At 50.6% G+C, this 23,248-nt stretch overlaps 1 protein-coding gene and 1 pseudogene across 1 annotated transcript in view; one reads left to right on the top strand and one right to left on the bottom strand.

Annotated features, from left to right (window-relative positions):
- Window positions 1-23,248, bottom strand: part of LOC147096328 (E3 ubiquitin-protein ligase TRIM69-like) — a 240,911-nt gene that overhangs the window by 91,471 nt on the left and 126,192 nt on the right.
- The window catches only part of LOC147096329 (nuclear factor 7, ovary-like), a 71,930-nt pseudogene continuing 49,351 nt past the window's right edge, over window positions 670-23,248 (top strand).

Genomic DNA, 23,248 nt, shown 5'->3' with positions numbered 1-23,248 from the left:
GTAAGGAGGAGGAGGAGGAGGAGGAGGGGGGGGACCGGGGTAAGGAGGAGGAGGGGGGGGACCGGGGTAAGGAGGAGGAGGAGGAGGGAGGAGGGGGGAGGGGGGGGACCGGGGTAAGGAGGAGGAGGGGGGAGGGGGGGGACCGGGGCAAGGAGGAGGAGGAGGAGGGGGGAGGGGGGGGACCGGGGTGAGGAGGAGGAGGGGGGGGGACCGGGGTAAGGAGGAGGAGGGGGGGGGGACCGGGGTAAGGAGGAGGAGGGGGGGGACCGGGGTAAGGAGGAGGAGGGGGGGGGGACCGGGGTAAGGAGGAGGAGGGGTGGGACCGGGGTAAGGAGGAGGAGGGGGGGGGACCGGGGTAAGGAGGAGGAGGAGGAGGGAGGAGGGGGGAGGGGGGGACCGGGGTAAGGAGGAGGAGGGGGGAGGGGGGGGACCGGGGCAAGGAGGAGGGGGGAGGGGGGGTACCGGGGTAAGGAGGAGGAGGGGGGGGGGACCGGGGTAAGGAGGAGGAGGAGGAGGGGGGGAGACCGGGGTAAGGAGGAGGAGGAGGGGGGAGGACCGGGGTAAGGAGGGAGGGAGGGGGGGGTAGGACCGGGGTAAGGAGGGAGGGGGGGTGGGACCGGGGTAAGGGGGCGGGACCGGGGTAAGGAGGGAGGGGGGGTGGGACCGGGGTAAGGAGGAGCAGAGACGGAGAAACTGGGAGAATGGAATAGAGTCCTTACAGGAGGCGGGGTGGGAGGAAGTGTAGTCCAGGTAGCTGTGGGAGTCAGTGGGCTTGTAGTGAATATTGGTCGATAACCTATCCCCAGAGATGGAGACGGAGAAGTCGAAGAAGGGAAGAGTCACCTTCAGACGATGCCACCTTCCACACCAGTGCTTCAGACATGTCTTCCTTTTTCCGCAACCGAGGATTCCCCTCTACCGTGGTTGACACTGCCTTCGACCGTGTCCGTTCTATTTCCCGCACTTCTGCCCTCACCCCTGCCCCTCCCCCTCCCCCTCCCTCCCGGAACCACGATAGGGTTCCCTTTGTCCTCACCTTTCACCCCACCAGCCTCCACATTCGACCGGCCTTTCCGCTACCTCCAAAGTGATCCCACCACCAAACGTATTTTCCCCGCCCCTCCCCTTTCAGCATTCCGTAGGGACCGCTCCCTCCGAGACACTCTAGTCCACTCCTCTATCACCCCAAACAGCCCTTCCCCTTCGCCTGGCACCTTCCTGTGCAAGCGGAGATGTAACACCTGCCCCTATACCTCCCCCCTTCCCACTGTCCAGGGCCCCAAACACCCCTTCCAGGTGAAACAGCGATTTACTTGTACTTCTCGCTATCTAGTATACTGTATTCGCTGCTCACGATGCGGTCTCCTCTACATTGGGGAGACCAAACGCAGATTGGGTGACCGCTTTGCGGAACACCTCCGTTCAGTCCGTAAGGGTGACCCCGAGCTTCCGGTCGCCTGTCATTTTAATTCACCGCTCCATTCCCACTCGGACCTCACCGTCCTTGGCCTCTTGTATTGTTCCACGGAAGCTCAACATAAACTCGAGGAACAGCACCTCATCTTCCGATTAGGCACTTTGCAGCCTTCCGGACTCAATATCGAGTTCAACAATTTCAGATCATAACCTCGGCCCCTATTAAATTTTTTACCTGTAATTTTTCCACTCTTTTCCTCCCCCCCCCCGCTTTCCTTTTGTTCCTCTCTCACACCTGGCATCTATCTCTTGCCCTGCCAGAACACTTCAAACCTAATCTCAGCCTATTACCATCTCGCCTAGCTTCGAATACCTTTTTTTGTCTCTTTTACATCTTTTGTTTCTGTTACTTCTTTTGTCCGATCGCAGCCCTGCCTTCGATCTATTTTCTTTTCTTTCCAGTTTTGAAGAAGGGTTCGACCCGAAACGTCAACTCAAATTTCTCTCCACGGATGTTGCCTGACCTGCTGAGTTTTTCCAGCATTTTCTGTTATTTCGGATTTCCAACATCTGCAGTATTTTGCTATTTTACTTACCTGTACTTACCTTAACAGCCTTTCTTCCTGTAGCCGTCGGGAGCCCATCACTCACCCGGCACTGAAAGCTGACCGGCTGCGATCTGTGAAAAGTGACAGCCTTCAGCTTTGAGTGCCGGTAACTGAGTCTGAGCAGAAGGACTCATGTTGGAACTCAGACTGTCAGTGTTTGACAGCTTCAAACAGCTGTGAAACACCGATATTTCATCTGTCAAAAACTCTTGACAGATGAAATTGCAGGCTGTGATGTCACCTGTTGCTGGGTGGCCCTTAATTGGCCTGCTGGGCCCGCTGGGCGGGTTCAACAAGGTCAATCAAGGGGAAATCGCGCGGATTGGCCGGACGTCGAAGTAGGCGGGTCAAAATCCCGAAAGGGGGAGTCCCGCCTTCTTTCCGACAGGTTCGGCAAAATCTCCCCCGATGAGCCGATTGGCCTCCTGTGCTGCCTGAGTCTTTAATTCTATATGATCCTGATTTGCACTTTGAATGAGCCGATCACCTGATTCGGGATTGCAATAGTCCCAGCGATCGGTCTGGGGAAATGTTGCCGTGGCCACAGCACCGAGGTGGTACATCACTGCCCAGCATTTTGGGGGGCAAAACCACCTTGTTTCTGCCAGTGGGAGGCCTGAAAACTTTCCCCCAAAGAGTCATCAACATGTGGAGTGAAGTTCCAGAGAGAGCAATGGAGACAAAAACCCTGGAATCATTCAAGAAACTATTCAACACTACAATGGCGGGAAGTTAAGATCTCTCGATGGATCAAGTTGGTCAGAATGGCCTTCCTCATCTGTAATTATCTTGGTCTCTTGGTTCTTCTGTATGCTTCCAAGTGTCAATGGGACTAACTCCATATCAATGTCCATAACTACACAGAAATGTAACTTTCCAGGTTAATTTTGTTTCTGTCATTGTCACAGCGAGAATATTGAGGCGTTGATACTCTTGCAATCACTTTGATATGATTGGTCTTGCTACAACTAGCCTGACAATCTATTAAGCTCAGAACACTCAGTGTGAGTGGAGAGCTGTCTGTATTAGATTAGAAGGCAGCTTATCAGAACAGGAAGCAATGCATGCTCTTTGCAGAAGTTTTATGTAACTCAATAATTTACTGACGTGATTACTATCCCATTTTATTCTGCCAACTATCTCAAATTAATCATCAGTGGCCATGACTATAAGACTTGCATTTCTATAACGCCTTTCACGACCTCAGGAAGTGCATCACAGCCCTAGATCACTTGGTAGGTCACGGAAACAACTGTCCGGTGCTGGTCAGTTCTGCAATTTGACCAGAGGAAACCCATTAATTGGGACTGTGCTTGTAAACACTCACTGTGAAATTGCAGTGAATAGCAATGACGTTAGTGATAGACTAGTAACCAGCGCTTGGACTCCCTGCTTTAGAGATTTTGACTGACAAGACTGTTGTTTTCTTTTCATTTGCTTTATTTGAATTGTTAGATTAATGGAAGTAATAAAGATGGTGAGAGTGCTCTAAAATCATGTGATCGCTGGTTGAATGCATTTTCATGAAGAACAGAAAAATCCAGGAAGGAATTCTGGGTGAAATTGGTCTTGGGCGGTAATGCAACATTTCCAGAAAATTGGGCGGGTGTAAAACTGCCGATTCACCATCGCCTGTTTTATGCGACTGCCCAAAGACCCATTTTACGTCCGTCCAGTCTGGTTTCCTGGGAGTGATGTGAACTTGAGGTGAAATTTCCAGGAGTCCCTTTCACCAATAGTTCGAAATAGAAGCAGAAAATGCAAACAAAATGCAGAGATATTCGGTATTAAAAAATGCGAGCATTCTACAAAAATGGTGCAGTGATGTATGTAAATATAATCAATATTATATTCTATAATAGACAGGTTAGCATTTCAGGTCCACACCCCGGAGCGGAACTGGGAGCTGAAAGATCAGCAAGGACCTCTGTAGGGCTGGGGGAAAGGAGGGGGGAGAAGAAACAAATGGTAGGAGGAATAAGGAGGCCTCAGACTCCTGGGGAATAAGAATCTAAATGGGTTCGAGGAGCAAAGGGATCTCGGGCTGCAGATTCACAAATCATTAAATGTAGCAACGCAAGTTAACAAGGCCATAAAATGCAAACACCGGGGTTCATGTCTAGAGGAATAGAATTGAAAAGTAGAGAAGTTGTGTTAAACTTGTATAGAAGCTTGGCTAGACCACACTTGCTGTGTACTGAGCACAGTTCTGGTCTCCATATTACAAAAAGGATGCAGAGGCCCTGGAGAAATTGCCAAAAAGATTGACCCAGATGATAGCAGATCTGAGAGGTTATACCATCAGGAGAGATTAAACAGGCTGGAGCTCTTTTCTCTAGGAAAGTGAAGACTGAGAGGCGACCTGATAGAGATTGTGGTCGAGGACGCTGTGATGGTCAGTAACAGAGGGGAGGTAATGTGTGGGACTATTATTGATGGGGAATTGGGGTTGTGTTCACTGGTACCTCAGTCGGATGATTCTATCACAGGGAGCCCGGGAAGAAAGGAGCTGTCTGGGTTGCCTCTTCCCTTCCGCTTCCTCCTCTTCTGCTTCCTCCTACATCTCTTCCTCCTCCTCAGCTGGTCGCTGTATGTCTGGTGGAAAGGGCTGTGCCCTCATGATGCCGAGATTGTGGAACATGCAGAAGACCATGGCGAATCTTGAGACCCGCTCTGGTGAGTACCGCAGGGCTCCTCCAGAGCGGTCCTGACAGCGGAAGCGTTGATGAAGGACACCAATGGTCTGCTCTATCAGATTCCGTGGGGCAGCATGGCTCTCATTATATACACGCTGCCCACGTGTAGCGTAGCAGAGTCAAGAGCCGGGTGATCAGTGGTGGCCCTTGTTGCCCAGTAGCCACCCTCTGGTTTGTCCGTGGCTCAAAGGCTGATGGTACAGCAGACTGCCGCAGAATGAAGGCAACATGGCTGCTGCCAGGATACCGAGCATTGCCTTGCATGATGCGCTGAGTATGGTCGCACACCAGCTGGATATTGAGGGAATGGTTGCGGTAAATCTCTGAATTGAGATGCGCTGCCCGCAGAGTGACGTGTGTGTCAGTCACTGGCACCCTGCACCATGGAGCCTGTTATCCTGGGGAAGCTGCATGCTCGCTCCGCCTGCTTCTCTCTGGAAAGACAGAATGAAATGTAACTGCCCAGCTGCGGAAACCAGCTGTGCATTCCCAGGTAGCTCCTAGGGTCGGGGAATTGATTCGGAGGGAGAGGGCCAGTGATCAGGAGAGGGTCGCTTGGACACAGCACAGGAAGGAACATGTGGTGCAGTGGAACATACGCTGATAACAGAACCAGTCTGAGTTTCCTGCCAGTGATTTCAATAGTAATATATTTTGGGTTCCGCTTCTGCCCTCCTCCTTTTTCCCTCTCCCGATTCCCAGACTCAGTTAAAATTCCCGTTAGTCTCTCAGTCTGATGATGGGTGCACCCCGAAACATCACAGACTGTCTTTTCTCTTTGTAAATGCGATTCTATTTCATTCAGATGTGAACAGCACTTGCAGGGACTCGAGTGATCTGTGACTGGGAACCGGGTCTGGATCCACCCACAGAACCATGACACCAGCAGATTGAATCAGCAAGTACTGAAACTGATCCAGACAGCTCCTTGACATTTATGGCACTTTGTGTTTCAGGGTGAGCGGCTGCAATCATTAACACAATTCAGTTTATGGATCCATATCTCACACCGTCTGTCACCAGAGTGAGTTTGGTCTGGATCAAAGTGCCCTGGAATCTCGATCCTTGTGCACCAGTCGCTGAAGGTAAGCATGCAGGTGCAGCAGGCGGTTAAGAAGGCAAATGGTATGTTGGCCTTCATAGCGAGAGGGTTTGAGTACAGGAACAAGGATGTCTTGCTACAGTTGTACAGGGCCTTGGTGAGACCACATCTTGAGTATTGTGTGCAGTTTTGGTCGCCTTATCTGAAGAAGGATGTTCTTGCCATGGAAGGAGTTCAGCGAAGATTCACCAGGCTGATACCTGGGATGGCAGGAATGACATATGAGGAGAGATTGGGTCGATTGGGCTTGTACTCGCTGGAGTTTAGAAGAATGCGGGGGGATCTCATTGAAACTTATAAAATTCTGACAGGACTGGACAGACTAGATGTAGGGAGGATGTTCCCGATGGTCGGAGAATCCAGAACCAGGGGTCACAGTCCAAGGATAAGGGGTAGGCCTTTTAGGAAAGAAATGAGGAATTTATTCACCCAGAGAGTGGTGACAGAAGGCAGTAGAGGCCAATTCATTAAATATATTCAAGAAGGAGTTGGATATATTACTTAAGGCTAAAAGGATCAAGGGGTATGGCGAGAAAGCAGGTTCCGGGTACTGAACTTGGATGATCAGCCATGATCGCATTGAATGGCGGAGCAGGCTCGAGGGGCCGAATGGCCTACTCCTGCTCCTATCTTCTATGTATGTTTCTATCCCCGCCCATCTCCGGCTCCTCCCTCCTCGCTCCCTCCCCCCACTGCCAACGCCTCACGGACCTGCAATCTCCAGGCCAAGGTTCAATTATTCCCCTCCGCCCTCTAACACTGTTTGTCCTTTATACTGCTCTAGGTTTTATCTCCCTGAGTAAAAGTCGATTGGACAGAGACTAGTTTATATTAATAATAATTCCCTGAGTATTGCCGTGAATTTCATCGGGGAAGTCGCTGAACTGAGGCTGTTCGGCAGCGCAGTAAACACGGAGACGGAAAGCGGTTTGAATCAGGAAGTGCTGAGGGTGAACATGGCTTCCAGACAGGAGGCCGAGAGTTTGACCGAGGAGGCAATTTGTCCCATTTGTCTGGATTTCTTCACCGATCCGGTAACACTGGAGTGTGGGCACAACTTCTGCCGCTCCTGTATCACATGTTGGGAAAACTCCTGCCCGGAATGTAGAGAGGAGTTTCCGGAAATAAACCTCAAGGTTAATTGGGCCTTAGCGAATCTGGCCGAGAAAGCTCGAAAATTAAAGCTGAATCCGAAAGGGAAGGAAAGTAAACTTCACTGTGAGGAACATCAGGAAGAACTGAAGCTATTTTGTGAAACTGACAAGAAATTGATTACTTGTAGAGATGCGCGGGAACACAGAGAGCACCGCTTCATGCCCATTAAAGAAGCTGTTGGAATCTACAAGGTAAAAGGGAGCAGATTTGATCACCTGATTATTTTATCACATTTTCATGGTCTAACACTTTTATTCTGTGATTTTCTCTCCCAATCCCAGGATCAGCTGAAATCTTCCTTAGATTCTCTCACAAAGAAGAAATCGGCGGTTCTGGACACGGAGCGGCGGCAGAAACAGAAGATTTCCGAAATTAGGGTAAATCGTCCTGGGCTGATTTTCAAAGTTTGATTCGTTTTTTTTTGGTTTTAATGCGGAAAACGTGTTATTTTTCACATTTCATTTGGTAGGAACAGTCGAGCAGTTTGCAGACCCTCATCACATCCGAGTTCGCCAAAATGCACCAGATTCTCAGTGAGAAAGAGCAGCGTTTAATCAGAGATCTCAGGAAACAAGAGGGGAAGATTCTAGAAACAATGGAGAAAAACCTCAGAGAAATTCAAGTGAATTTAAATTCTATTCGGGAGAAACTCTCAAAGTTGCAGAAACAGATGGAGCAAAAAGACGAGCTGACATTTCTGCAGGTGAGGATTATATTTCAGTTTAGTTCAGTGAAAGTTCACAGTCACAAGTTGACGGGCGAGAATTTTGACACAAATGCAGCATTTTCCCAATAATTCGTCACTGATTTAAACCGATCGATTGTTTTCTCCATTCCTGGGCGGATCTGCTATTTTCACCGAACTAATCGACCTCCCACAAAATCTACAGGATCCCGGGAATACCTGCAACCTCCCCGGGAATGAATTGCCCTGATCTTGATATTTAGTCTGTAATTATTTCTGTGGTGCCCAAGTTTAATAATCTCCTGAAACTCACATTCCAATCCAGTTCCAGTCCCATGTTGTGAGTGTGTGGGTGTGTCTGGTAGGGTGGGTGTGAGAGGCACTGTGTCTGGGAGTGACACTGATGTTGATTTCTAGTATCTGATACTCTAATGAGATTTTTCAACTATATCCTGTTTCTATCAGAAGCATTTAATAATTTTTCGTGTAATTTCTGATGGCCTGTTTTCAAATATGCCGCTCATAGAATTACACAGAATTTTCCAGCACAGAGACCGGCCATTCGGCCCATCAGATCAATGTCAGTGTTTATGCTCCACACGAGCCTCCTCCCACCTTACTTCATCTCACCCTATCAATATATCCTTCTGTTCCTTTCTCCCTCATGTACTGATCTCGCTCCCTTTTAAATACATCTGTGCTATTCACCTCAACTTGTGGTAGCGAGTTCCACATTCTAAACACTCTCTGAGTAAAGAGATTTCTCCTCAATTCTCCTTTGGATTCATTACTGACTCTCTTATATTTATGACCCCTCGCTTTAGACTCCCCACAAGTGGAAACATCTTCTCTACATCTGCCCCATCGAATCCTTTCATAATGTTAAAGACCTCGCTCAGGTCTCCTCTCAGTCTTCCCTTTTCTAGAGAATAATCTTTCCTGTTCACTCTTTCCTGTTAGTTGTACCCTCGCAGTTCTGGTATCATTCTTGTAAATCTCTTTTATACGTTCTCCTGTGCTTCTATATCCTTTTTGTAATATCCTCTTTCTACCTGTGTGTGGGCAGCAGTGAGAATTGGGAATTATCAGCAGCTTGTAACAATCTGGGTGTAATTTCTGCTGTCCCGATATAGACGCTCAGTCTCTGTCAACTCAGATTGTGTTTTATTTATTTCAGGAAGAAACTCGTCAGAAGAGGAGGTAGGCCATGCTCTTTACTGAAACTCTGCACAGTTTGGTAAAATAGCTCAGAAAAGTGCTTTTGTTCAATTTATAACCAATTGTTTGATATTTGCAGGATTAGTGAGGACGATAATTTACTGACATTAGTAGATACCGCCCTGTCTATCGGAAAATTCAACGGCCCTTTACTATACGCAGTGTGTATAGAAATGCTGGATTCCATTAACCCCGGTAAAACACATATCAGTTCCTTTGGCCTGATTTATATCTCATAATTTGATTCGTTATACATAAAAATATCATAGATAGTATCTTTTAGTACTAAGTAGTTGCTAAGGAACGCGGTTAAAAGCGGGCCTGGATGGAGTTAGTGTTATTCACGCACCAAATGCATCTTCTAAAAAGCATCGCCTTCAACTGGTCAGCTGAAAATGTCAGCTCCCCGAACATGACCAACACAGGGACCCTCAGATGAACCACAGCCTCCAGAACCCATCGATACTTTGCACACTTCAGCAACAGGAAACACCGCCCTTCCCAGCTGAACCTTTCCTCCTCTACAATAATCTCCTGATCCATCTCCATCTTGTGTGTCAAACTCATGTCCGTGACCAAGGTCAGGACAGGAAGCCTGGGAGCGAGGCTTTCTCTGCCTGTTGAGGGAGGAGTGGTGAGGGGTATAGAGTTAGCTGGTGCTCACTGTGGACCTGGGGAGCAAGCACTGGATTGCTGAACGTGTCACCGAGGCTTATTCTCTCAATTGCCTTGAATCATTCCACTCCCCTAAACAATCACCTCTTATACATCCAGGGAGAGTTTCGGGGTAGAGGTATGACAATGGTGCATCACATTGAATAACCGCTGGTGCTTTGCATCCACGTGCGGCCCCGTATGAAGCCTGTTTGTTTGCATGGACCAGGCCGGAGATATCTGGAGGTTAAGATATTGGCCAATAATCTCTAGTCAGCATTGAGGAGGGATTTAGTTTTCTACGATGAGCAATGGTGGTGACCTTTCTGTTCATATGTATTAACATGATTGTGACTAAGTTAAGTGTGTCTGTGTCCTTGTCTCCAGCACATAGTGCGGGGTTTCAGTCGCGGGGGAGTAAGTTCCGTGATTAGGACCTTGTAAAACTCGGTAGGGGAGCTATTAGTTGGCGTGGGACCAGGTCACTATTTTTCCCAGATTGCTTCGGCTGCTTGTCCTAGTGCCCTGTGTCCAGTGGAAGCTTGTCCCGTTGGGAGTGAAGAGTACAGTTTAGGTCTCCGCTCACGGTTACTGTGCTGTCCATACGTGGGGCGAGTGTGAGGATTGCTGATGTGGGGAATGTGGGGACACCTCATTCAGGACACAGGACTGAAGCATCACTTTGGGTTCTCCTGTTATTTGAAATTCTTTAGGATGGAGCGGCCTCCTTCTCCAGGAGTGCGTGTCTCAGAGTAATGGGAAGGTTCCTGTTGATTAGTGTGACTATCCTCTGCACTTGGGTCAGTAGAAAGCGGCCAGCATTGGTCCCACCCACTCACTCACAAACTTGGTGTGTTCTGAGGGTGGTGAGGAGGATCTCCTGTAGAAATGGTGCATCCACCTGTTCTTTTATGTTGATCAGTTTATTTTGCCTGATTATGTGCTGGAGTCTGTTGAGATTCGTGGATATAATTTGATTGATGGACTGTATTCAGGGCGATGTCAGTTTGCTGTCTCCAGGGTGTCTTTTCCACTTGAGGGTGCCTCTGAATCTGGGGCCTGCCTGGTTGTACCAGCTTTGCTTGAGTTCCTGTCCAGGCTGTTGTTCAGACTGATCCAGTTGTGGACCACAGCTGCTTCATCCTCTTTTTTTTTCTCTACATTTTCCCTTGAATTATTTATTCACTGCCCTTCCTTACCTTTTCCCCTGTGGTAGCTCTTTTCCTCCCTCCATCTGTGGGATGTATTCTTGATCCTGTTATGTGTTATCCTAATACACTAAATATACATTGGCTTTTTACAAAATAATCTGTATTCAAACCCCGTTAAACGATCTTGAAAACTTGGAAATAATGAGAGGTCGGTTGAATACTTTTCAATCATATTGATCCACCCACTACATACAGAGACTGAGATTACTGGTACAGACAGATCATGCAGTGAACGTGAGATTACTGGGACAGACAGATCATACAGTGAACATGAGATTACTGGGACAGACAGATCATACAGTGACATTAAAATAATTGGTACAGAAAGATCATACACTGACCGTAAGATTACTGGGACAAACAGATCAAAATGTTACCGTGAGATTACTGGCACAGACAGATCAGACGGTGACTGAGATTACTGGGACAGACAGAGCAAACAGTGAATGTGAGATTACTGGTACAGACAGATCATACAGTGACCGTGAGATGACTGACACAGACAGATCATACAGCGACCATGAGATTACTGTTATAGGCAGATCATACAGTAACCGTAAGATTACTGGCACAGACAGATCATACAGCGACCACGAGATTACTGTTACAGGCAGATCATACAGTGACCATGAGATTACTGGAACAAACATGTCATACAGTGACCGTGAGATGACTGACACAGACAGATCATACAGCGACCACGAGATTACTGTTATAGGCAGATCATACAGTGACCGTGAGATTACTGGCACAGACAGATCATACAGCGACCACGAGATTACTGTTATAGGCAGATCATACAGTGACCGTGAGATTACTGACACAGACAGATCATACAGTGACCGTGAGATTACTGGAACAAACATATCATACAGTGACCGTGAGATGACTGACACAGACAGATCATACAGCGACCACGAGATTACTGTTATAGGCAGATCATACAGTGACCGTGAGATTACTGGCACAGACAGATCATACAGCGACCACGAGATTACTGTTATAGGCAGATCATACAGTGACCGTGAGATTACTGACACAGACAGATCATACAGTGAATGAGATGACTGACACAGACAGGTCATACAGTGACTGTGAGATTACTGGTACAGACAGATCATACAGTGCATGAGATTACTGGTACAGACAGATCATACAGTTACTGTGAGATTACTGACACAGACAGATCATACAGTGAATGAGATTACTGGTACAGACAGATCATACAGTGACCCTAGAATCATAGAAAGTTACAGCACGGAAGGAGGGCATTTCGGCCCATCGTTTCCGCGCCGGCCAACAAAGAGCTATCCAGCCTAATCCCACTTCCCAGCTCTTGGTCCGTAGCCCTGCAGGTTAGAGTATCCCAAGTGCACACCCAAGTACTTTTTAAATGTGGTTAGGGTTTCTGCCTCTACCGCCCTTTCAGGCAACGAGTTCCAGAATCCCACAAGCCTCTGGGTGAAGAAATTTCCCCGCAAATTCCCTCTAAACCTTCCACCAATTACTTTAAATTTGTCCCCCCTGGTTTCTGACCCCTCTGCTAAGGGAACAGGTCCTTTCTATCCACTTTATCTAGGCCCCTCATAATTTTATACACCTCAATAAGGTCTCCCCTCAGCCTCCTCTGTTCCAAGGAAAACAAACCCAGCCTACCAACCTTTCCTCATAGCTAAAATTCTCTATTCCCGGCAACATCCTTGTAAATCTCCTCTGTACCCTCTCTAGTGCGATCACATCTTTCCTGCAATGTGGTGACCAGAACTGCACGCAGTACTCTAGCTGAGGCCTAACCAGTGTTTTATACAGTTGAAGCATGTGGCAAACCACTTTTATCGTTCACTATCGTTACACTATAGTTATCACTGTTGTATTGTTATCACTGTTCTCACTGTTGTATCACGATACGAGGTCGCCTCTTGTCGCGCTGTTATACCTGGGCTGACCACCTCCGACTCCGCCCATGGCTCCACCTACCTGCCCAGGTATAAAGGTAGTCGACTGGCTGGTATTCCTCCTTGTTGGACCCGATCACCCACGAGGGTGGGCTCTGTTATTTAGTCAATAAAAACCTTTAGTTACGTTCCTAACTCGTCGCTTTTTATTGGACGAATTGATAGGTATATCAATTTTATTGACTAAATTTTAAAGATGTCTACTACTGGCCAGCCAGAAGCCCTCCCAGAAGCACAGCCACAGCAGCTTTCAGACACCGGGCTACACCAGCCACACCAGCCGGCTTGGCTGCAAGCCCTCAAACCACCGTACCTGGATCTAAACCCACAGGCAGCAAACTCAGCCCTCGACTTCAAACACTGGCTGGGCTGCTTCGAATCCTACCTGGAAGAATCCGGCGTCCCTCAGAGATCCAAACGAAGAGTTCTGAACGCCCAAGCGAGCCCGAGAGTATACACACTCATCCAGGACACGACTACATACGAGGCCGCTATCAACCTACTGAAACAGCAGTACCGGAGCCCGGTAAATTACATGTACACCAGGCACCTCCTAAGATCCCGCCCGCAACAGCCAGGAGAGTCTGTAGCTGAATTTTTACGGGCGCGAAGAGCACTCGGCAGGAACTGTGACTTTAAAGCGGTGACGGCTGTTGAAAATACGGAAGATAATATCCGCGATGCCTTTGTGAAAGGCCTACGGTCCGACTACTCACGGCAAAGACTGCTTGAAGCTAAAGACCTCGACCTGGACAAAGCTGAAGCCCTTGCTCTCTCCCTAGAGGTGGCCCATCAGGACCAGGAGGCGTTTTCCAGGTACTGCTCGCGACCCTGGGACTCGGGCCCGACCCCTACCGCAATACCCTTCGCAGCGCCGCCCCCGGGACCTACCTCAGCGTCGGCGTCCCGGACCCGACCGGGACCGCCACCCCCGGTACCGGCTCCGACATCGGGCACCCGCGATCGGGCCGCCAGCTGCTTCTTTTGCGGCCAGGAGAAGCACCCGAGGTCGCGCTGCCCAGCCAGGAACTCTACCTGCTCAACCTGCAGGAAGAAAGGCCACTTCTCTAAGGCCTGCAGGAGCGGATCTTCAGAGGCCAGCAGTGCCTCATGCGAACTGTGGGGGCGGCCATCTTCTTTCAAGGCAACTGAGGCCAGCATCCCCATACGTGAGTCATGGGGGTGGCCATCTTTGATCAAGGCAACCGACCCCAATAGTGCCTCATGTGAGTTATGGGAGCAGCCATCTTCTCCGCCATTTTGTCCTACCTCGTGGGAGACGCCATTTTACCCACCACGCCCGACTGCCACCGGGCCTCCGGACCCGACGACCGCCTCACCCGCAGACGACAACGACTCGCTTACCTACACACTAGCCTCCGTCACTCTGGATCAAGCCCGCCCACACCACCTGTCCAAGTCGATGATGGACATCAAAGTAAACGGCCACGCCACGACCTGCCTGTTCGACAGCGGAAGCACGGAGAGCTTCATCCACCCAGACACGGTGAGCCACTACTCCCTCCCTGTCCTGCCAATGCGCAACCGAATCTCGATGGCATCGAGGTCCCACGCCACGGACATTAGCGGCTACTGTGTTGTGACCTTGTCGGTTAAGGGTACGGAGTATAAAAATTTTAAACTCCTCGTCCTCCCCCAGCTCTGCGCTGCCGTCCTACTAGGGCTGGACTTCCAATCCCACCTCCAAAGTGTAACCCTAGCATACGGTGGACCCCTCCCCCCACTCACAGTCGACAACCAGCGAATGCTAAACCGCCCACCGCGTAACACCTGCAGCCTATCCACCCTCAAGGTGCCGCCACCTTCCCTGTTCGCTAACCTCACCCCCGACTGCAAACCCGTCGCTACCAAGAGCAGGCGGTACAGCGCTGGGGACAGAGCCTTCATTAGCTCTGAGGTGCGACGCCTCCTGAAAGAGGGCATTATCGAGGGGAGCAACAGCCCCTGGCGTGCCCAGGTCGTGGTCGTTAAGACCGGCGATAAAAATCGCCTGGTCATCGACTACAGCCAGACCATAAACAGATACACCCAGCTGGACGCATACCCCCTTCCCCGCATATCTGAGTCAATCAGATTGCACAATACCGCGTATTCTCGACCATCGACCTTAAGTCGGCCTACCACCAACTCCCTATCCACCCCGAGGACTGCCAGTACACCGCCTTCGAGGCGAATGGGCGCCTATACCACTTCCTTAGGGTCCCCTTCGGTGTCACCAACGGGGTCTCGGTCTTCCAAAGGGAGATGGACCGGATGGTTGACCAGAACGGACTGCAGGCCACATTCCCCTATCTAGATAACGTCACCATCTGCGGCCGCGACCGGCAGGACCATGACGTGAATCTGGAGAAATTCCTCCGTACGGCCCAACGGCTGAACCTCACCTACAATAAGGAGAAATGTGTGTTTAACACCTCGCGCCTTGCCATCCTTGGCTGTGTAGTAGAGAACGGACTCATCGGCCCCGACCCCGAAAGAATGCGCCCCCTCATGGAGCTACCCCTCCCCCACTGCCCTAAGGCACTTAAGAGAACCCTGGGGCTCTTCGCCTACTATGCCCAATGGGTGCCCAATTATGCGGACAAAGCCAGACCCCTCATGAAGTCCACATCCTTCCCCCTCACGGAGGAAGCGTGCGCGGCCTTCTCCCTCATCAAGGGAGACATAGCCAAGGCCACAATGCACGCAGTGGATGAGTCCATCCCCTTCCAAGTGGAGAGCGATGCATCCGACTTCGCCCTAGCCGCTACCCTTAACCAGGAGGGGAGGCCGGTGGCCTTCTTCTCAAGGACCCTACAGGGCCCCGAGATCCGACACTCGTCAGTCGAGAAGGAAGCCCAGGCAATTGTGGAGGCGGTACGGCGCTGGAGGCATTACCTGGCAGGCAAACGATTTACCCTCCTCACCGACCAACGTTCGGTTGCTTTCATGTTTAATAACAAGCTGAGGGGCAAAATCAAGAATGACAAGATCTTGAGGTGGAGAATCGAGCTATCCACCTACGATTATGATATCTTGTACCGGCCAGGTAAGCTGAACGAACCCCCTGATGCTCTTTCACGAATTACATGCGCCAGCGCGCATATTGATAGACTTCAGACCCTCCACAACGACCTCTGCCACCCCGGGGTCACCAGACTTTACCATTTCATTAAGGCCCGCAACCTGACCTACTCCATCGAGGAGGTCAGGACCATGACCAGGAACTGCCAGACCTGCGCCGAGTGCAAACCGCACTTCTATAGGCCGGACAGAGCAAGCCTGATCAAGGCCACCCGCCCCTTCGAGCGCCTGAGCATCGACTTTAAGGGGCCTCTACCGTCATCTGACCGCAATGTGTACTTCCTCAACATCGTTGATGAGTACTCCCGTTTCCCTTTTGCCTTCCCCTGCCCAGACATGACCAGTACCACGGTCATCAAGTGCCTGAACGACCTCTTCGCCTTGTTCGGGTTCCCGAACTATATACATAGTGACCGGGGCTCCTCCTTCATGAGCGAGGAACTCCGTCAGTTCCTACTAGCGAGAGGTATTGCAGCAAGTAGGACCACCAGCTACAACCCCCGAGGGAACGGCCAGGTGGAAAGAGAGAACGCGACGGTATGGAAGGCCGTCCTCTTAGCCTTAAAGTCTAAGGGCCTCCCAACCTCCCGCTGGCAGGAAGTCCTCCCGACAGCGCTGCACTCCATCCGGTCACTACTTTGCACTGCCGTTAACGCCACCCCCCATGAACGAATGTTTAGTCGACTGGCTGGTATTCCTCCTTGTTGGACCCGATCACCCACGAGGGTGGGCTCTGTTATTTAGTCAATAAAAACCTTTAGTTACGTTCCTAACTCGTCGCTTTTTATTGGACGAATTGATAGGTATATCAAAGCATAACCCCTGTGATAATAATAATAACTTCTGGGAAGTTATGTCATCACTTCCTGTGAACTGTGAACTATGAACTATGAACCTTGTACATACCTCACTTCCTGTCGTATGTCACTTCCTGTTGGACTGGTATAAATACTGGACTGTTCAGTATTGTAAGAGGCTTCTACCAGAGGCATGGTAAAGACCTCTCTTGTATATAGTGTGTTTATAAGTTGCTTAAAGCTTACTTTAAAGTTACTTGAGTGTAAGACTCCTTTTTCTTACATCAATTTAAGCAACTTCGTATTTACACTCACAAATACTAGACCTTCGGACAAACTCGGAGTTAAGGATCCAGGGAACCACCCATCATGGAGAGAATCCTTAGACCTATTCGTCTGGACTTGGACCCGAATACACCAGCAGCTGGCAGGGTATGGAAGCATTGGTACCGTACTTTTGAGAATTTTCTGGATGAATGTAAAGCGGATGCTCCTACTAGATTGAGGATACTTATCAACTATGTGACCCCAAAAGTGTTTGAATATGTTGATGAATGGGATAATTATGATGAGGTGATTCGGGCACTTAAGAAACTGTATGCCAAGACTCCAAATGAGGTCTATGCTAGACATCTACTGGCCACAGCCCAACAAGGGCCAGGGGAATCGATTAACGAATTCCTTCAAGAACTTCGCAGGCTCAGCATAGATTGTAACTTTCAGGCAGCCTCAGCTGAGCTGTACCGCGAAGAAATGATTCGTGATGCTTTCATCTGCGGGATTGCCTCTCCATTTATACGCCAGCGTCTACTAGAAAGTAAAACACTTGAGCTACAAAAAGCTTTTGACCTAGCTTGTTCTCTGGATTTGGCAAAGAGAAAAGCAGACCTCTATCAGCTGCCCAGATCTCGATCTGCTGCTGTAACTGCAACCAGACAATTCAAGCGGTCTCAGGTGAACCCTATCATGGGGGAATCTAATTCTGATGAAGAAGAGGAGGATGACCCCACTTTAGCAGCCTCTTGGCAATCTAGGAAGGAATGCTTCTTTTGTGGAGATGCTTTTCACCCTAGGAAAACCTGCTCTGCTCGCAATGCAATCTGCAGTTATTGCAAAAAAAAAGGACACTTTGCTAAAGTTTGCCTATCAAGGGCCTCTACGAGGGCCAATCCAGCTAAGGCCTACCGAACTGCCCCAATTAGGGCCTATCAAGATACTCCAGCTAGGACCTATCAAGCTCCCTCTCGAGCTCTCTCCCGAAGAAGCACACCGAGAGTTTTAGCCACTCTCTGTGCAACGACAGCAATTACAGCTGCTTGCCCACAGTGATATGCCTATCAATTAGTCCAATAAAAGGCGACGAGTTAAGAACGTAACTGAAGGTTTTTATTGGCTAAATAACAGAGCCCACCCTCGTGGGTGATCCGATCCAACAGGGAGGAATACTAGCCAGTCAGCTACCTTTATACCTGGGCAGGTAATGGGCGGAGTCGGAGGTGGTCAGCCCAGGTATAACAGTGCGACAAGAGGCGACCTCGTGTAGTGATGTGACAGTGAGAACAGTGAGAACAATATACAGTGATAACTATAACAGTGGTTTACCACATTCACCCCTTGTTTAGATTAGAGTCCGGCGGGGTGAAGTGTATTACCAGCTCTGGTATGTCAGTCTGTCCGGAGGCTTCGTTAGCCTCTCCGATCGTCGCAGCGGCGGTGTTACATTATCCGGTGTTAAAGCTGGTGTCTGCGTAGTCGGCAAAGGCTCGTGGGGTTCCGGCATGCCGTCTACCTCGGCTGGACTCGGGGGGTTGGGAGGGGGGGGTGAGGGTGCGAGGTCTCGTAAGGAGACAGTGTCCTCCCGTCCGTCTGGGTAAGCCACATAGGCGTACTGGGGGTTGGCGTGCAGGAGGTTCACCTTCTCGACCAGGGGGTCCGTTTTATGGGCCCTCACGTGCTTTCGCAGCAAGACGGGTCCCGGAGAGGTCAGCCAGGTTGGTAGGGTGGTTCCCGTAGTCGACTTCCTGGGGAAGACAAACATTCGAGCATGGGGGGTGGTGTTAATGGCAGTGCAAAGTAGTGACCGGATGGAGTGCAGCGCAATCGGGAGGACCTCTTGCCAGCGGGAGGTTGGGAGGCCCTTAGACTTTAAGGCTAAGAGGGTGGCCTTCCATACCGTCGCGTTCTCTCTTTCCACCTGGCCGTTCCCTCGGGGGTTGTAGCTGGTGGTCCTGCTTGCTGCAATACCCCTCTCCAATAGGAACTGACGGAGTTCCTCGCTCATGAAGGAGGAGCCCCGGTCACTATGTATATAGTTCGGGAACCCGAACAAGGCGAAGAGTTTGTTCAGGCATTTAATGACCGTGTTACTGGTCATGTCTGGGCAGGGGAAGGCAAAGGGGAAACGGGAGTACTCATCAACGATGTTGAGGAAGTACACATTACGGTCGGATGACGGTAGGGGCCCCTTGAAGTCGATGCTCAGACGCTCGAAGGGGCGGGTGGCCTTGATCAGGCTTGCTCTGTCCGGCTTATAGAAGTGCGGTTTGCACTCAGCACAGATCTGGCAGTTCCTGGTCATGGTCCTGACCTCCTCGATGGAGTATGGCAGGTTGCGGGCCTTAATGAAATGGTAGAGTCTGGTGACTCCGGGGTGGCAGAGGTCATTGTGGAGGGTCTGAAGTCTATCACTTTGCGCGCTGGCGCATGTAATGCGTGAAAGAGCATCAGGGGGGTCGTTCAGTTTACCGGGCCGGTACAAGATCTCATAATCATAGGTGGAAAGCTCGATTCTCCACCTCAAGATTTTGTCGTTCTTGATCTTGCCCCTCAGCTTGTTATTAAACATGAAGGCAACCGAGCGTTGGTCGGTGAGGAGGGTAAATCGTTTGCCTGCCAAGTAGTGCCTCCAGCGCCGTACTGCCTCCACAATTGCCTGGGCTTCCTTCTCGACCGACGAGTGTCGGGTCTCGGGGCCCTGTAGGGTCCTTGAGAAGAAGGCTACCGGCCTACCCTCCTGGTTAAGGGTAGCGGCTAGGGCGAAGTCGGATGCATCGCTCTCCACTTGGAAGGGGATTGACTCATCCACTGCGTGCATTGTGGCCTTGGCTATGTCTCCCTTAATGAGGGAGAAGGCCGCGCACGCCTCTTCCGTGAGGGGGAAGGATGTGGTTTTCAGGAGGGGTCTGGCTTTGTCCGCATAATTGGGTACCCATTGGGCATAGTAGGCGAAAAGCCCCAGGGTTCTCCTAAGTGCTTTTGGACAGTGGGGGAGGGGTAGCTCCATGAGGGGGCGCATTCTTTCGGGGTCGGGGCCGATGACTCCGTTCTCTACTACACAGCCAAGGATGGCAAGGCGCGCTGTGTTAAACACGCATTTCTCCTTATTGTAGGTGAGGTTCAGCCGTTGGGCCGTACGGAGGAATTTCTCCAGATTCACGTCATGGTCCTGCCGGTTGCGGCCGCAGATGGTGACGTTATCGAGATAGGGGAAAGTGGCCTGTAGTCCGTTCTGGTCAACCATCCGGTCCATCTCCCGTTGGAAAACCGAGACCCCGTTGGTGACACCAAAGGGGACCCTAAGGAATTGGTAGAGGCGGCCATTCGCCTCGAAGGCGGTGTACTGGCTGTCCTCCGGGCTGATGGGGAGTTGGTGGTAGGCCGACTTGAGGTCGATGGTCGAGAATACGCGGTATTGTGCAATCTCATTGACCATGTCCGATATGCGGGGGAGGGGGTATGCGTCCAGCTGGGTGTATCTGTTTATGGTCTGGCTGTAGTCGATAACCAGGCGATTTTTGTCGCCGGTCTTGACTACCACCACCTGGGCACGCCAGGGGCTGCTGCTCCCCTCAATAATGCCCTCTTTCAGGAGTCGCTGCACCTCAGAGCTAATGAAGGCTCTGTCCCCAGCGCTGTACCGCCTGCTCTTAGTAGCGACAGGTTTGCAGTCGGGGGTGAGGTTAGCGAACAGGGAAGGTGGCGGTACCTTGAGGGTGGATAGGCTGCAGGTGTTACGCGGTGGGCGGTTTAACTTTCGCTGGTTGTCGACTGTGAGTGGGGGGAGGGGTCCACCGTATGCTAGGGTTACACTTTGGAGGTGGGATTGGAAGTCCAGCCCTAGTATGACGGCAGCGCACAGCTGGGGGAGTACGAGGAGTTTAAAATTTTTATACTCTGTCCCTTTAACCGACAATGTCACGACACAGTAGCCGCTGATGTCTGTGGCGTGCGACCTCGATGCCATCGAGATGCGGCTGCGCGTTGGCAGGACGGGGAGGGAGTAGTGGCTCACCGTGTCTGGGTGGATGAAGCTCTCCGTGCTTCCGCTGTCGAACAGGCAGGTCGTGGCGTGGCCGTTGACTTTGATGTCCATCATTGAGCTGGCCAGGTGGTGCGGGCGGGCTTGATCCAGGGTCACGGAAGCTAGGGTGTAGATGAGCGCGTCGTTGTCATGACAAGATGGCGGCGAAGATGGCGGCCCCCGTAGTTCACATGAGGCTCTGTTTAAATCGTTTGCCCCGCACAAAGATGGCCGCCCCTGCTGTTCCCATGAGGCTCTGCAGGCTTCGGCTGCCCCGCACAAAGATGGCCGCCCCTGGTTTTCCCATGAGGCTCTGCAGGCTTCGGCTGCCCCGCACAAAGATGGCCGCCCCTGGTTTTCCCATGAGGCTCTGCAGGCTTCGGCTGCCCCGCACAAAGATGGCCGCCCCCAGGGTTCGCATGAGGCACTGCTGGCTTCTGAGGATTTGCTTCTGCAGGCCTTGGAGAAGTGGCCTTTCTTGAGGCAGGTTTTGCAGGTCGAGTTTTTGGCTGGGCAGCGCGACCTCGGATGCTTCTCCTGGCCGCAAAAGAAGCAGCCAGCGGCCCGATCGGGGTTGCCTGATGTCGGGGCCGGTACCGGGGCTAGCGGGCCCTGTCGGATCCGTGATGCAGACGCTGAGGTAGGTCCCGGGGGCAGCGCTGTGAAGGGTGGTGGGGTGGGGGTCGGGCCCGAGTCCCAGGGTCGCGAATAGTACCTGGCAAACGCTTCCTGGTCTTGCTGGGTGGCCTCTAGGGTGAGGGCGAGGGCTTCGGCCTTGTCCAGGTCTATGTCCTTAGCTTCAAGCAGTCTTTGCCGTGTGTAGTCGGAACGTAGGCCTCTCACCAAGGCGTCGCGGACATTGTCTTCCATGTTCGCAGTAGCCGTCACCGCTTTAAAGTCACAGTTCCTGCCGAGTTGTCTCAGCGCTCGTGAAAATTCAGCTATCGATTCTCCTGGCTGTTGCTGGCAAGATCTTAAGAGATGCCTAGTGTACATGTAGTTTACCGGGCTCCGGTACTGCTGTTTCAGTAGGTTGATGGCGTCGTCGTACGTAGTCATGTCCTGGATGAGTGTATATACTCTCGGGCTCGCTTGGGCTTTCAGGACTCTTAGTTTGGATCTCTGAGGGACGACGGCTTCCTCCAGGTACGATTCGAAGCAGTCCAGCCAGTGTTTGAAGTCGTTGGCTGAGTTTGGTGCCTGTGGGTTTAGATCCAGGTATGGTGGTTTCAAGGCTTGCAGCCAAGCCGGCTGGTGTGGCCCGTTGTCTGGAGGCTGCTGTTGCTGTGCTGCTGGGTGAGCTCCTTGCTGTTGCTGTTCATTATCAGACATCTTTAAAATTTAGCCAATAAAATTGATATGCCTATCAATTAGTCCAATAAAAGGCGACGAGTTAAGAACGTAACTGAAGGTTTTTATTGGCTAAATAACAGAGCCCACCCTCGTGGGTGATCCGATCCAACAGGGAGGAATACTAGCCAGTCAGCTACCTTTATACCTGGGCAGGTAATGGGCGGAGTCGGAGGTGGTCAGCCCAGGTATAACAGTGCGACAAGAGGCGACCTCGTGTAGTGATGTGACAGTGAGAACAGTGAGAACAATATACAGTGATAACTATAACAGTGGTTTACCACACACAGAACCTGTTTCATGCAGCTACAAAAGTTTCAATTAAAGGGCATCCCTTAGATGCCTTAATTGACTCAGGAAGTACTGATAGTTTCATTAAGGAACAGATTGTTGCGAAATTGAAACTACATATCTTCCCATCAGACCAGGCAATTGCGATGGCTCAGTCATCACTTAATACCAGAATCTCCGGCTTTTGTATTGTTGATATGACACTTAATGGTCGCATGTATCCCTCCACCCGACTTTCGGTACTCAAGGACTTATGTAGCGATCTCCTCTTAGGGCTGGATTTCCAGAAACAGCATAAGAAACTCACTATTGAGTTCGGCGGATCCAAACCTGGTCTTACTATTTCTAATATACCGTCTAAATTACCGTTTTGTGCATTATCAGCAGCTTCACTGGATGAACCCTCATTATTTGCCAGTATTCGGCCTCGATGCAAACCAATAATAACAAAATCGCGGCGCTTTAATCAGGAAGACCAATCTTTTATTGAGGCTGAAATCTCTCGACTTCTAGCAGAGGATATCATCGAACCATGTTCATCGCCCTGGCGGGCTCAAGTCGTCATTGTCAAGAACCCTCTAAAACCTCACAAACAACGACTATGCATTGATTATTCGCAAACCATCAATCAATATACCGACTTGGATGCCTACCCATTGCCACGCATTGATGATATGGTTAATAAACTGGCCGAATACAAAGTGTTCTCAACTTACGACTTAAAGT

The sequence above is a fragment of the Somniosus microcephalus genome, unplaced genomic scaffold, assembly GCF_052327205.1.
Source record: "Somniosus microcephalus isolate GS21.2 unplaced genomic scaffold, FLI_Smic_1.0 unresolved_chr1, whole genome shotgun sequence".
Classification (NCBI taxonomy): Eukaryota; Metazoa; Chordata; class Chondrichthyes; order Squaliformes; family Somniosidae; genus Somniosus; species Somniosus microcephalus.
Note: the sequence above shows the minus strand (reverse complement) of the source record. Positions and strands in the feature narration are given on the sequence as shown.